This window comes from Mustela lutreola, chromosome 14 (genome assembly GCF_030435805.1).
Source record: "Mustela lutreola isolate mMusLut2 chromosome 14, mMusLut2.pri, whole genome shotgun sequence".
Taxonomy (NCBI): Eukaryota; Metazoa; Chordata; class Mammalia; order Carnivora; family Mustelidae; genus Mustela; species Mustela lutreola.
Genome location: NC_081303.1, coordinates 33,458,891 through 33,472,502, shown reverse-complemented (window position 1 = coordinate 33,472,502; position 13,612 = coordinate 33,458,891). Strand labels below are relative to the sequence as shown.

The 13,612-nt window shown below is 38.6% G+C and overlaps 1 pseudogene; it reads right to left on the bottom strand.

Moving 5' to 3' along the window:
- Positions 1–1,828: 1,828 nt before the first annotated feature.
- LOC131814448 (large ribosomal subunit protein uL1-like) lies at positions 1,829–13,179 on the bottom strand (annotated as a pseudogene).
- Between the last annotated feature and the right edge of the window lie 433 nt (positions 13,180–13,612).

Genomic DNA, 13,612 nt, shown 5'->3' with positions numbered 1-13,612 from the left:
AAATAAAAAAATTTATATTAAAAATAATAATGATTACAGGGTAGAAAATTATAAAAGTACATAAAAATATAAAATGCCTTGTAATGGGGCATTTATACCCAGTTATAGCTGTCTTAACATTTGGAGTGTTCTTATATTTAAAAAAAAATCTTACACACACACACACACACACACACACACACACACCCCTACGTATTGGAGATTCTCAGTCCTGGCTATGTATCAGAAATCATCAGTGTGCTTTATGTAAGAGAGAAGAACTGAGCCTCCTAGTCATATAAATAATGCTTAAGGAGTAATCATTATTGCTACCTCAAAAGAGTCATAATATATACTTATATTAAAGTTAAATTTTTGAGGGTGTATATATGTGAATATGCATGTATAAAATTGTTTATGAAAAATGTATATAGCTTCTCACTTTGATTTTTCGCCTACTATTTTAAGTATTTCCATGTCATTAGAATTCTTAATAGTCATTACCCATAATGGCCACAAAAATTCCATCCTATGAAAACAGGAATTCCTGGGGCGCCTGGGTGGCTCAGTGGTTTAAGTCGCTGCCTTCGGCTCAGGTCATGATCTCAGGGTCCTGGGATCGAGTCCCTCATCGGGCTCTCTGCTCAGCAGGGAGCCTGCTTCCCTCTCTCTCTCTCTCTGCCTGCCTCTCTGCCTACTTGTGATCTCTGTCTGACAAATAAATAAATAAAATCTTTAAAAAAAAAAAGAAAACAGGAATTCCTATTACTTTTTATTTATTCTCTTATCACTGAACATTATTTCCAATAAATACACAATGGTGAGCATCATGAACTAAATGTGTATACATTTATCTGATTGTTCCCTTAGGATAGCTTTCCCTAGATGTGGATCTAAAAAAGGAAGGGGCAACATCTGGATCAAGAAAACATGGGGGTGGGGTGATGGGCTCAGTCCCTTAGGCATCTGACTCTTTTTTTTTTTTTTTAAATATTTTATTTATTTGACAGAGAGAGATCACAAGTAGGCATAAAGGCAGGCAGAGAGAGAGGAGGAAGTAGGCTCCCTGCCAAGCAGAGAGCCCGATGCAGGACTCGATCCCAGGACCCCGAGATCATGACCTGAGCCGAAGGCAGCAGCTTAACCCACTGAGCCACCCAGGTGCCTGGCATCTGACTCTTGATTTTGGCTCAGGTCCTGATCTAAGTAAGGGTTTTATACCGCAGTATGGAGTCTGCTTATCCCTCTCCCTCTGCTCCTCCCCTAGTCTTGCACTCGTGTGTGCACTCTCTCTCTCTCAAATAAGCAAATAAATAAAATCTTTTAAAAAAGAGAGAGAGAAAAGAAGAAAACATGTGGGGTGCCTGGTTGGCTCAGTTGGTTAAGTATCTGACTCTGGATTTTGGCTCAGATCGTCATCTCCAGGTTGTGGGATGGATTCCTGGGCTCTGTGCTAGGGGTTGAAACTGCTTGGCATTCTCTCTATTTCTCTTTCTCTTCTCTGCCCTCCCCACCCCTATGTTCACTCACTTTCTCTCAAAAAAAAAAAAAAAAGAAAAGAAAAGAAAAGAAAGAAAGAATGGAAAAGAAAACATGTTTTACAGGGGCATCTGGCTGGCTCAGTTGGTAGACCACGCATCTCATGATCTCAGAGTGGTTAGTTTGAGCCCATATTGGGTGTAGACATTACTTAAAAATAAAATCTTTAAATTAAAAAAAAGAAAAAAGGCTTTCCTAGGAATACTACAGCAGATTCCCATTTATATCTTATTGGCCAGTGTCAAAGGGACATTCCTGAGTAGGTCAGAATGGAGATAGTGTTGAGTGAGCCAACAAATGGAGTCCATCCTTACTGCTGTATAATTTTTCTACACATTATTTGTCTTTTTTTTTTTTGGTTTTGTAAGCTGTGCCTCAGTATGTATGGGTGCTGGGGCTTGCCCAGGGTGCTCTTTCTTGATGTGTAATGCACAGAGGTTCTGCCAGTTCTTCTTCAATAGTGACAAGGAAATAGAGAGCTCAGTGGACGTTGTATACAAGTTCATCGTCTATCTTCATGTGGCTGAGGGACCATTGCCAGACACAGCACCTTCTTCATCTGGAACTTGATCATGGTATTCACTTTATTGACTTTGGCCATCATGTTCTCATTATGGGTCAGCAAGGAAGAGAGCTTGCTAGCCTTCTTCAGACCTGGGCCTGGGATTTGTGGGATTTGTTTGATCAAAAATTCTAAGACCAGGGCGCCTGGGTGGCTCAGTGGGTTAAGCCTCTGCCTTCTGCTCGGGTCATGATCTCAGGGTTCTGGGATCGAGCCCCACATCGGGCTCTCTGCTCAGCAGGGAGCCTGCTTCCTCCTCTCTCTGTGCCTGCCTCTCTGCCTACTTGTGATCTCTCTCTCTGTGTCAAATAAATAAATAAAATATTAAAAAAAATTCTAAGACCAAAAATGCATCATACTTCTTGACCAACTTCTGTTCTTATTGAGTTCTTTCAGCACCTCAATGTCCATGTGGGGGATATTCTTGTGGATACAGCCTTGGTGTCCTCACAGGGCTTCTGGTTTCCTAAGACACACGTGGAGAACTTAGGGAGGGGAGTGAACTTAAGCCTGATGGTGCCCAAGAAATGTTTGTCCTTGTGAGTGTCATACTTCTTCAAGCTGATCTGCAGTTCCACTGTCTCCAAAAACCTTTAGTACTTTTGCAGGTTCCTACGTAGGATTTCCTATATAGTCTCATAGCACTGTTATTCTTTTTCATGAGTCAAAGTCATCTCTTCCCCAAGGTTTTTTTTTGGGGGGAGGGCAGAGGGAGAGAGAGAGAATCTTAACCAGCAATGGACCCTGATGTGAAGCTTGATCCCACAAAACTGAGATCATGACCTGAGCCAAAATCAAGAGTTGGACACTGAGCCACCCAGGTGCCCCATCTCTCCCCCAAGTTTAACAGCCCTGAATCAATTACTGCTTCCATCTTGGAAACCTTGATCTCTGAGTGGTAATTCTGTCTGGTGTGTATGGGGTTTAATTCAGTAGGTCCAGAGTCCAGCCCACATTTTTATTTCTTTTCCTTTTTTATTTTATTTCTTATTTTTTAAAGATTTTATTTATTTGACAGGCAGAGATCACAAGTAGGCAGAGAAGCAGGCAGAGAGAGAGGAGGAAGCAGGCTCTCTGCTAAGCAGAGAGCCCAATGCGGGGCTCAATCCCAGGACCCTGAGATCATGACCTGAGCCAAAGGCAGAGGCTTTAACCCACTGAGCCACCCAGGTGCCCCTTTTCCTTTTTAAAAAGAGATTTAATTATTTGTCAGCTTGAGAGAAAGAGGGAAAGAGAAAGAAGCCAAGCAGGGGCAGTAGCAGACTGAGGGAGGAGTAGGCTCCTTGCCTAGCAAGGGGTCCGATGCAGGGCTCAATCCCAGACCCTGCAATCATGACCTGGGCAGAAGGCAGATGCTTAACCCACTGAGCCACCCAGGTGCCCCCCAAGTTTTATTTTTAACAAGTTCCAGGTAATGCCGCTGGTCCAGGAATCATACATATTATCTGTAGTATGATATCATAATCAATAAATTGGTACTAATATAATCTATTGACCTTATTCAGGTTTCACCAGGTTTATACACTCTCATGTTTGTGTTTCTGTGTATATGTGTAATTAGTTCTGTGCAGTTTTATTACTTGTGTAGATTTGTGTAATCATCACCTACAGTGAAGATGCAAAATAGTTTCATCCAAGAAATGGCTTATGTTAAACTTTTATAGCCACCAGTATCTCCCTCCTTCACCCAGCATTTGACAACTGCCAATCTGAACACCACCTCTATAGTTCTGTCATTTCAAAGATGCTTTCATAAATGAAATCATAATCTTAAACTCATTTTCCACTCCTCCCAGACCCTGCAACCACTACTCCACGTTCTGTTTCTGTGAATTTGAGTACTCTGCATACCTTATGTAAGAGGAATCATGCACTGTCTTTCATAACTGACTTTTGCATTTAGAACAATGTCCTCCAGGTTCATTTAAGTTGAAGAATACATCATACTTTTCTTTTTAAAAGCTGAATAATATTCTATTGTATGCATGTACTACATTTTGTCTATCCATCAGTGGACTCTTGGGTTGTGTCTACTTCTTGACTATTGTGAATAATGCTGCTTTGAACATGTGTGTAATATGAATATCTTTTCAAGATGTTATTTTCCTTTTTCTTTTTTTTTTAAAGATTTTATTTATTTATTTGACAGAGAGAGATCACAAGTGGGCAGAGAGGCAGGCAGAGAAAGAGAGGGAAGCAGGCTCCTTTCTGAGCAGAGAGCCGGATGCGGGGCTCTATCCCAGGACCCTGAGATCATGACCTGAGCCAAAGGCAGAGGCTCAACCCACTGAGCCACCCAGGCGCCCCTCAAGACGTTATTTTCAGTGCTTTGGGGCAAATGTGCAGAAATGAAATAGCTGAATCATATGGTAATTCTACTTTGAATTTTTTGATGAAACACCATACTATTTTCCGTAATGGTTGTGCCATTTTATGTACCGACTGTACACAGGGTTTGTAATATCTCCATGCCCTTATCAGCACTTGCTGTCTTCTTTTTTTTGACAGTAGCCACCATAATGAGTGCGAGATGGATCTACTTGGGGTTTTTGTTTGCATTTATCTAGTGATTAGTAATGTTGGACATCTTTTCATGTGCATGTTAGCCATTTACATATCTTATTTGGAGAAATGTTTATTCAAGTCCTTTGCCATTTTTCAGTCAGGCTTTTTGTTGTTGTGATTGAGTTGTAGGAGCTCTTTATGGGTTCTGAAGCTTAATCCCTCATCAGATACATGATTTGCAAATATTGCTCCCATATCATAGGTTGCCTTTTTACTGTATTGTGTTTTGGTGCACAGTTTTTAATTTTGAAGTAGTCCAATTTATTTTTACTTATGTTGCCTGTGCTTTTGCTGTCATATTCGAGAAATTATTACCAAATTCAGTATAATGAAAGTTTTTCCCCATGATTTCTTTTAAGAGTTTTATTTACGGTTTTAGCTTTTATATATAGTTTTTTTGATCCATCATGTGATATCTTCGATTTGTTGAACCCTGTGAATGTATCACCTCTAAAAATTTCAAATAGAAAAACTGATAAAGGAACAACTTTGAGGCTTTTATTGTTAGAGTCAAATACAAACATTTGGAAAAAACTGGCAACTCTGTAGTATTCAGACTTCACATATAAGAAATTATTATGTAAGTTTATTCTTAGTTTTTTTTTTAAGATTTTATTTATTTTTTTGACAGACAGAGATCACAAGTAGGCAGAGAGGCAGGCAGAGAGAGAGGAAGGGAAGCAGGCTCCCCACTGAGGACCCTGAGATCATGGCCTGAACCGAAGGCAGTGGCTTTAATCCACTGAGCCACCCAGGTGCCCCTATTTATTCATACTTTTAAAAAATGTGGCTGGTTAAATATTTGAAAGATTTTCAAGCAGAATTTGCATGTTTCACTATTATTCCTAGGTACAATATATTTAATTTCTATTCTAAGTGTTACATGTCCCTGTTATGTTTTCTCACTGTTTTTTATTGACTTTAAGGAAAACTATGTTAAAAAATTTGTATCGTGTATTCACTTCGATGAACTCTATTAGTTATAATATTTCTAATATATTTTCCATTTGTTTTTATAGAATTGAATGCATGCACTGATCTCTGTTTCCAGATGATATGTTTATCTACTGGTATAACCCTAGAGCATCAATTTAAGATTATGGGAGAGATCAGTAAGTTGGTTATCTCTAAAATGAATATAAGCATAAATGGTTTTTCTTCATATCTAGAAAACATATTAGAAAATCCCCTGCCAGTCATAGGAAAAATATATAAAAACTAAAAATAAAATATTCTCCTTCCATTTAATTTTATTTTTTAAATCTTTCTTGTATTACAGAGCTTAGGTACTGAGAGCGCAGACTTTATACAAACCTGACATTTAATCACCATGTAACTCTGGGCAGTTAACAACCACTGTGAGCTTCGGTTTCTGTATCTGAAGAGTGTTGTTATAGTCCCTACCTTATGAGGTTATTGTGATGGCTGAATTAAATAATCTTAATTAAATGGTTAGTTTAGTGTATGACACATAATAAACATTAAATACTGTTATTCTATGAGCAAGACATCTAGAACAATGCTATATAGTGAGGTTATACCAGGCATTCCTTTATTCTCTATGGCACTAAAGAGGATGTTAGTATTTCAAAATTAAGCATCATGCTTACCAGAGATGGATTTATCTTGAATGATGCTTATGTTTCCACTTACCCATGTCACTTCCAAGGGTTTTCACTTACCCATGCCCCTTCCAAGGTTCTGGACAATGTGTTCACATGATCACATGATTGTATACTTTGATAAAATTTGCAAAAGTAAAATATTTATTTATTTATTAAAATTTTTTTTTAATTTAAATTTTATTTAGTTAACATACAGCAGTATTGGTTTCTGGAGTACAATTCAGTGATTCATCATTTACATACAACATCCAATGCTCATCATAACAAGCAAAAGTAAAATATTTAAGCAGTTTGCTAAGATTGCCACCATTTCTTTTCGTTTTGGCTTTCCCTCCAGCATAATTGTGCTACTGCCAGTTGGCATTGGAGTTACTGTGGCATATCAGTTATTTATTGCTATGTACAGATACCACCTTCCAAAATTAAAACACAATCATTTATTAGTTCAAAATTCTGTGGGTGGGCAATTTTACCTGGTCTCTACTGGATTGCTCTGCTGGTCTCTCCAGGGCTCGCTCATGTGGCCACAGAGACTGGTAGGGCAATGAAGAGTTTCTCTTGGCTTTCCTCTTATGTCTGGGAAGGTGAGGAAACTGGACTTCATGTCTCCAGCATCTATCAGTTTATCATAATAAATATATTCTTTTTGCCAACACCACACTGACTTGTTTCATTATGATTTTGTCTCCTCCAACTTTGCTCACCTTTTCAGAATTGTTTTGGCAATTCTAGTTCCTTTGCTTTTCCATACAACTTTTAGAAGAAGCATGTTAGTATCTATCACATAGCTTGCTAGGTTGTCTACTAGGATTGCACTGTACCTACAGATCAAATTGGAGAGAATTGGTATCTTAACAATATTGAATCTTCTAGGGGCACCTGGGTGGCACAGTCAGTTGAGTGTCTCTTGATTTTGGCTCACGTAATGACCTTGGGGTTGCGAGATCAGGCCCTGCATTGGGCTCCATGGTGGGAGTGCAGTCTGCTTGGGATTCTCTCTCCCTCTCCCTTTCCCCCTCCAGCTTGTGCACGCTCTCTCCAAAATAAAAAAATAAATCATTTCTAAAAATTGAGTCTTCTAGTCCTTTCCTGTGATATATCTGTCCATTTATTTAGATCTTTGTTGATTTTTTTTTTTTTAAGATTTTATTTATTTATTTGTCAGAGAGAGAGAGAGCAAGAGTGAGCACAGGCAGAGTGGCAGGCAGAGTCAGAGGGAGAAGCAGGCTCCCTGCGGAGCAAGAAGCCCGATGTGGGACTCGATCCCAGGACGCTGGGATCATGACCTGAGCCGAAGGCAGCTGCTTAACCAACTGAGCCACCCAGGCGTCCCGATCTTTGTTGATTTTTAATGATGATTTATAATTTTCAATATATAGAACCAATTACTGTTTTGTTAGATTTATTCCTAAGTATTTCATTTCTTGTGTGATATGGTCATTGGTATTTTTATTAATTTGAAATTCCAGTTACTCATTGGTGACAAATAGGAATATAATCTTTAAAAAAATAGATTAAACTTTTTATTTTATAATGGGAAGGTTGGTATGTACAGTTAACTATTTTTTTTAAAAGATTTTATTTTATTTATTTGACAGAGAGAGAAATCATAAGTAGGCACTGGTGTTAGATCTAGGTTTAACAGTTGGGTTCTATGATTTACCAGGGCATAAGATGAAATTTTTTTTCCTGGTGTAATGTGGGATGAAAAATTCTATCTCCAGTAGGGTTTTTATTTAAACATACATAGGCAACTAAAAATGATTGGATATAATATATCTCCTGATACCCTGTTTGCTTTCTACTGCACTGAGCACTAGAGATGGTAGTCCTTGAATAGATATAAAAAGAAAAGAAATAATAAATAGAAGAATAAAATACATGGCTATTTTTTATTCCGGCTTTGGCTGATATAGTTGAAATATAGTCATTTATTTTGCTTGTTATTATATTCCTTGTATCTCAGAGTTGGAGACACATAATGAGAGAGAGGCAAAGCCTTTTCCTCCCTTTTTTGGCATTTTTATGATATTTTATTTAGATTGTGGAATATGTAATTTATAGTTCAAGAATGTTTCTTAATCCATTTTGACTGACAATGCAGCTAGTGGAAATTCCCCTTGGAAATGTCATGTGGTCTTCTTATTTTTAGCTTACAGTGTTATAGCCAATTTTTATCATTTTGTATATTGTGATGGATTTTTTAATGGTGAGTTGAATGTGAGTTGAGTTGTATCAGACAATGCCAGTGTGTTGCTATACCAAGAAATAGCCTGAGGTTTATGGAATGACTCTTGTAAAGTCATATGGCCTGTAAATATGAAAGTTTATATTTAAAGTTAGTTTTGTTTTCTCTATAATCCAAAGTTCTGGGATCGTAATGAAGGTTAAGAGAGTTCAGGGATGCCTGAGTGGCTTAGCCAGTTGGGCGTCTGACTCTTGATTTTGGTTCAGGTCATGATCTCAGGGTCGTGAGATGGAGCCACACATGGAGCTCTGTGCTGGGCATGGAGCCTGCTTAAGATTCTCTCTCCCTTTCCTTCTGTACTCCCCGCCCCCCGCCCTGCTTCCACACTGCTCTCAATCTCTCTTTAAAAAAGTTCAATACAAGTGAGGGAACGAAAATGTATAGAGGAAACCCAGATTTTATGAGTTTGGAGCCATTTTACAAATAAAATCCGAAGTGTGGCTGTGCCGTCTTATAACCGAAGTGAAGTGTTAGTGGAAGCATTGGAATCAAGGAATTTTGTAGCCAGAGAACTAGGTGTTAAGTCAGTCAGAATAAGAATGGGATTGGGTAGGGATGATCAAAGTCATCAGGAATGGGCGTATGACCTGTAACTAATGGTAACAAGAGTGGTAAAAAGCTGTCATGAGTTGTTGGTAGAACAGTTAGAGCAAGGAACATCTGAAGCCATATTTCCTCTTTCCTGATTAATGAAAGGGACTTTGAAAAAGAATGGCGTCCACTAATGGAAAAGGTTGAGCTTGTTACGTTATCACAGCAAAGCAGTGTTTCAGTTGAGGCAACATTTGTGGAAAGTTCTGAGATTTTATGGAAGTTTCTCATAATTTGAGTAACTCCTTAAGGCCTCTTTGATTCCTGTGGGGGTATACCCTTTGATTTCAGGTCAAAACTATCTTAAAGTCAATGGAATCCTGCACTCAATTCCTGTCTTCTTGTGAGTCTATCTACATGGAATGAACTTCTTTCCATTTCCTTGGTATGAAAAAAAATCAGATCCCATGAATTCCTTTATTTTTGTTCAGCCTATCTTGGCTGTACCCAGCTAGCTTACTGTTTCTGCATCCCTTGAACCTCTTTCATTTTTTGAGGAGTAGCAAAATCCCCTAGCTTTTGATTCTTTTTGGAGGAAGGTCGCATAAAAGAAATTCATCTGCAAAGCCATTTATAGATGGCTACAGGTATTATAGACTTTTTAATATTATAGATTTATGAATTCAGAGTGGAGAGATGCTGGTGGGTGGGGGATGGAAACAAAGTAGAGAAAGTGTGTTTTCTCCACCTGCAGAATCAATGACAAGCTCCCAATTTACAAAAAATTTGGTAAAGGGTTTTTTGTTGTTGTTTTTCCCATATATTAAAGCTTAACCATCCCTTTTGTCCTTTCTCCAGGAAAGAAAAGTGGAGAATGAAATTCCCATCTGTTCTGCCTTCTAATAAGTTGAGAGTTCATATAGTGATGTACTTTGAAAATATTTCCCAACTTTATATATGAGTATGTCTTTTAAAACCAGCATTAAAGTCTTTTTCTCTTCTCATTCCATCAGTAATGCCTGGCAGTCTGTCATGGGCTGATACCACATAGGTCTGACTGATTTATCCTTCCCAAAGTCCTGCTGACTATTCACCAGCACCTTGTGATCTTTTAGTATTTTATAAATGAAATGCTTGATGAGTTTGGTCTTTTCAGGTATCAAAGTTAAGGGGGCCAGGCTATAATCTCTAGAGTTACTAGTTTATTTTCTTTAGAGGTAGAACTTACATGTGTCCTTTCTCTGTTTTTAGGCTTCCCAGTTGTCCATCATGTGTTCAGAAAGATTGTTTCTGTGGTAAGTTGAGGATATGAGGACATGTCTTCAGTATTGCTGGATCCATGCTACCAGAGCAAACTGATACGAAAACAGCTACTATCTTTCATCTTTGACTCATTTATCTCTTATTCTGGAGGAACTTTGTATCCTCTGGCAAAGGTGGTTGAAACTTTATTTGGTCACAGTTGAACTTTTTATAAGTTTCATACTCAGAATCAGCTTTAGGACAAAAAAATTATTCAGCTAGGAGCTCTGTGATTCACAGGTCGCAATCTCCCTGTTCTGAGATTAGACACTAGAAGGAATTAGAGGTATTTGGGAAAACTTGGGGAAGATGCTGAATAGTGTAGCAAAAATTATTATTTTTCTGTGAACCTCTAATCTTCTGTTGCCATAGATAATTAGAACCTGGTCAAGGAGGCATCATTTCACATCAAAGAATCCATAGCTGTGTTACCCTGTTCTCCCAGTAAATCTAATTCAGAAGTTTTCCTGTGAATTTCTAACTTATGAAAAGCTAAACTTAAATGAAACTAAACTTATTAAATGAACTGAATAGAGTGAGGCAGAAAGCCCTTCATTTTTCACTTGTTCTTTGGATTAGTTATTTCTAGCCCTTGGGATAGAAACTTAGTAAGGTCCCAAGGTTTTTCTGTCTCAGTAAATAATTAAAAGTACATCACAGGCAAGTATCAAAATCCAAAATCTCATTCATTTAAAAATCTCTTCTCCCCCAGTTTAGGTCTGCCTCGGTCTTAGAGGACTGAAAAGGTGAGGTAGGGAGGGGCTTTGACCTAACTTTTGTCTTTTCTGGTTTCACTGCATTCTACACTTCATCATTGATGTTTGGGGGCCCTTTAATGTTAGAATAGATGGAGAAGTAAGGGGTAGAAGAGTTCTTCTGGTCTGGTAAAGCTGCAAGGTGGTAGTGGTGCCACCTGAGCATAGTGGAATCCAAGGCTTGTCCTTTTTCCCCTGTGGTACTTCTTTCAGTTTAGTGATTGTGTCCCTACCGTGAGGTTCCTGGCATGAGGGACGCTGCTGCCTCATGGGCAGTTTCTTCCCTCCACTCCACTTCTGCGTCCATGGGTTGCCTTCATCTTCTTGTTGAGACTGACCTGCTCTTGGCCAGAAGTTTTGGTGGGAGTCAAGGTCAACTAACTTGACTATCAGGCAACTCCATTGTACAGGTTCTGTGCTTGATCATTGGGAAACAGATTCTTTAGCCCTGCTCTCAACAGATATGTAGCTTACTGTGGTACAAACTTATTCTTCTGTGGGAAGCTCTTAGCTATACTTATTTTCATTTCTTTGCTCATCCATGGATCAGCTAGATTCCCTTATGTCTCTCAGATTCCAGAAAATGTGTATTAGCTCTTCAGATGGTCCTTTTGAACCTTCAGCGGGATTGAGGTGACCAGGGAAATTTTGTTCTCTTCCATGGGGAGAAGGAAATGTATAACACTACAACAGTCTTCCCTCCATGCCCCCCGCCCCCCTGCAAAAATCCATATTAGCAACCTCCCAATGGATTTTTAGCCATCTCTTAGACAATCAAGAAGTGAGCGAAGAAGTGTCTTTGATGTCCACTGCAGTATAAGCAGCAATAAAGCAGGCATTTTGGTCTGTTTTGTATATTCCTATATCAGTACGTTTTAAAAGAGGGCCTAGTAAGCACTCAGGAGTTGTATGTTGAACATATGAAGGAACGAATGAAGAAGTAGTCAAACACCTTGTTTTATGATGTATATATGAGATCTGTTGTATAAAAAAAAAAGAAACCGAAAACAAGAAATGTCAGATTTAATATCCTATTAAAACAATTTTAAAATTGTGTTTACAGAGAAAATAAATGGCCAAGTTTTTGGGTTATCACCCAATTACAATGTCCAAAAAATATATATATTTTTTCAGAGAGCAAAGTCTATAAGCTCAAAGCTAAAAGTTTAACTAGTTGTAGGCAGTCCAGAATGAGTAGGAAATTTGGTTTGTTTTAGTAATTTATTCCATCCATTTGCAGATTATAAATTCCAGCAAAAACCTTAAGAGTCTGTGAAGAGTGTGCTCAAGTAGAACTTAAACTAGACTGTGGCTCACAGGTGGAAAGATGCTTTAGGGTTAACATCTGATATAATGTTCTTCTCTTAGATTTCTCTGATATGTGTCTGTGCCTTTCAGTCAGAGGATTTAAAACGTGTACTGACTGTGGATCATATTGGAAGTAAAGACTAGGAATCAGTGTGGACTTTTGGGAGTCCAGGCATCAGCAAAGATGATCTACCAGTGATGTCATTGGAAAAATTTACCTAAAATTTACTCGACAAATGATACTATTACAGGTTATAAAGGAGGGGTTTCACAAATAAATTTTTTATTTATGCAAGATCACAAATGTAGACACAGAATGGCAAATGATTTTTTTTAAAAGATTAAAAAGTTTTTAAAAATAATCACTACACCCATTTTGGGGCTCAGATTCACAATCCTGAATTTAAGAGTCAGTGCTCCAGGTGCCTGGGTGGCTCAGTTGGTTAAGCATCTGCATCTCAATTTCAGTTCAGGTCATGATCTCAGGGTCCTGGAATGATGAAGCTTCTAGTCTCTGAGAGCTCTTGCTACCTGCTGCTCAGAAACTGTGTGTGCTGCAGAAGCCTCCTGTACTGCAGGGCCCTGCCTACAGGAGCACACTGGAACCTGGAAGAGACACTTCCTCGGTGTCTTTCCAGTGCCCTCTCCTGGCACTGTGCCAGCCAGTGAAGGAGAAGTGTTTATCAGGTCCATCTTCATTATTACAGAACAGGTGGAAGGCAAATCTGAAGAGGAAAGGCAAAGGAGGTCCAACTTATTGACCATTGCTGTCCCTGAAGTAGAAATGGCAACAAATGGGATAGAAAATGTAGTACAAGGGGTGAACCGTATAAGGACAGGCATTCAGCAAGTTATAAGAGTATAGTATTTATGTATGTAGTCTGTTGCATTGAATTTTTCACATACAAAATAATTTTACGTAATTGAACATGTTATTTAAGAAAAGTTGTACTTTACATGCAAGGAAGGGGGAAAAGGCGCATTTGAGGAAGTCAGTAGGTTAGATCCTGAGATTTTACAGGTCTTATCTTGGGCAAATTGTTGACATTGAGCTCTGCCAAGTAGTGTGTGTCTTTGTAGTATGTAGGGATCTGAAGATGTCAACACCAAGCTAAATCCAGTCATTGGACATCTTCCCCCCCCCCCCATTTAAAAATTGTTTGAGTTTGAATCTCTCTCAAAGTAATATATATGAGTT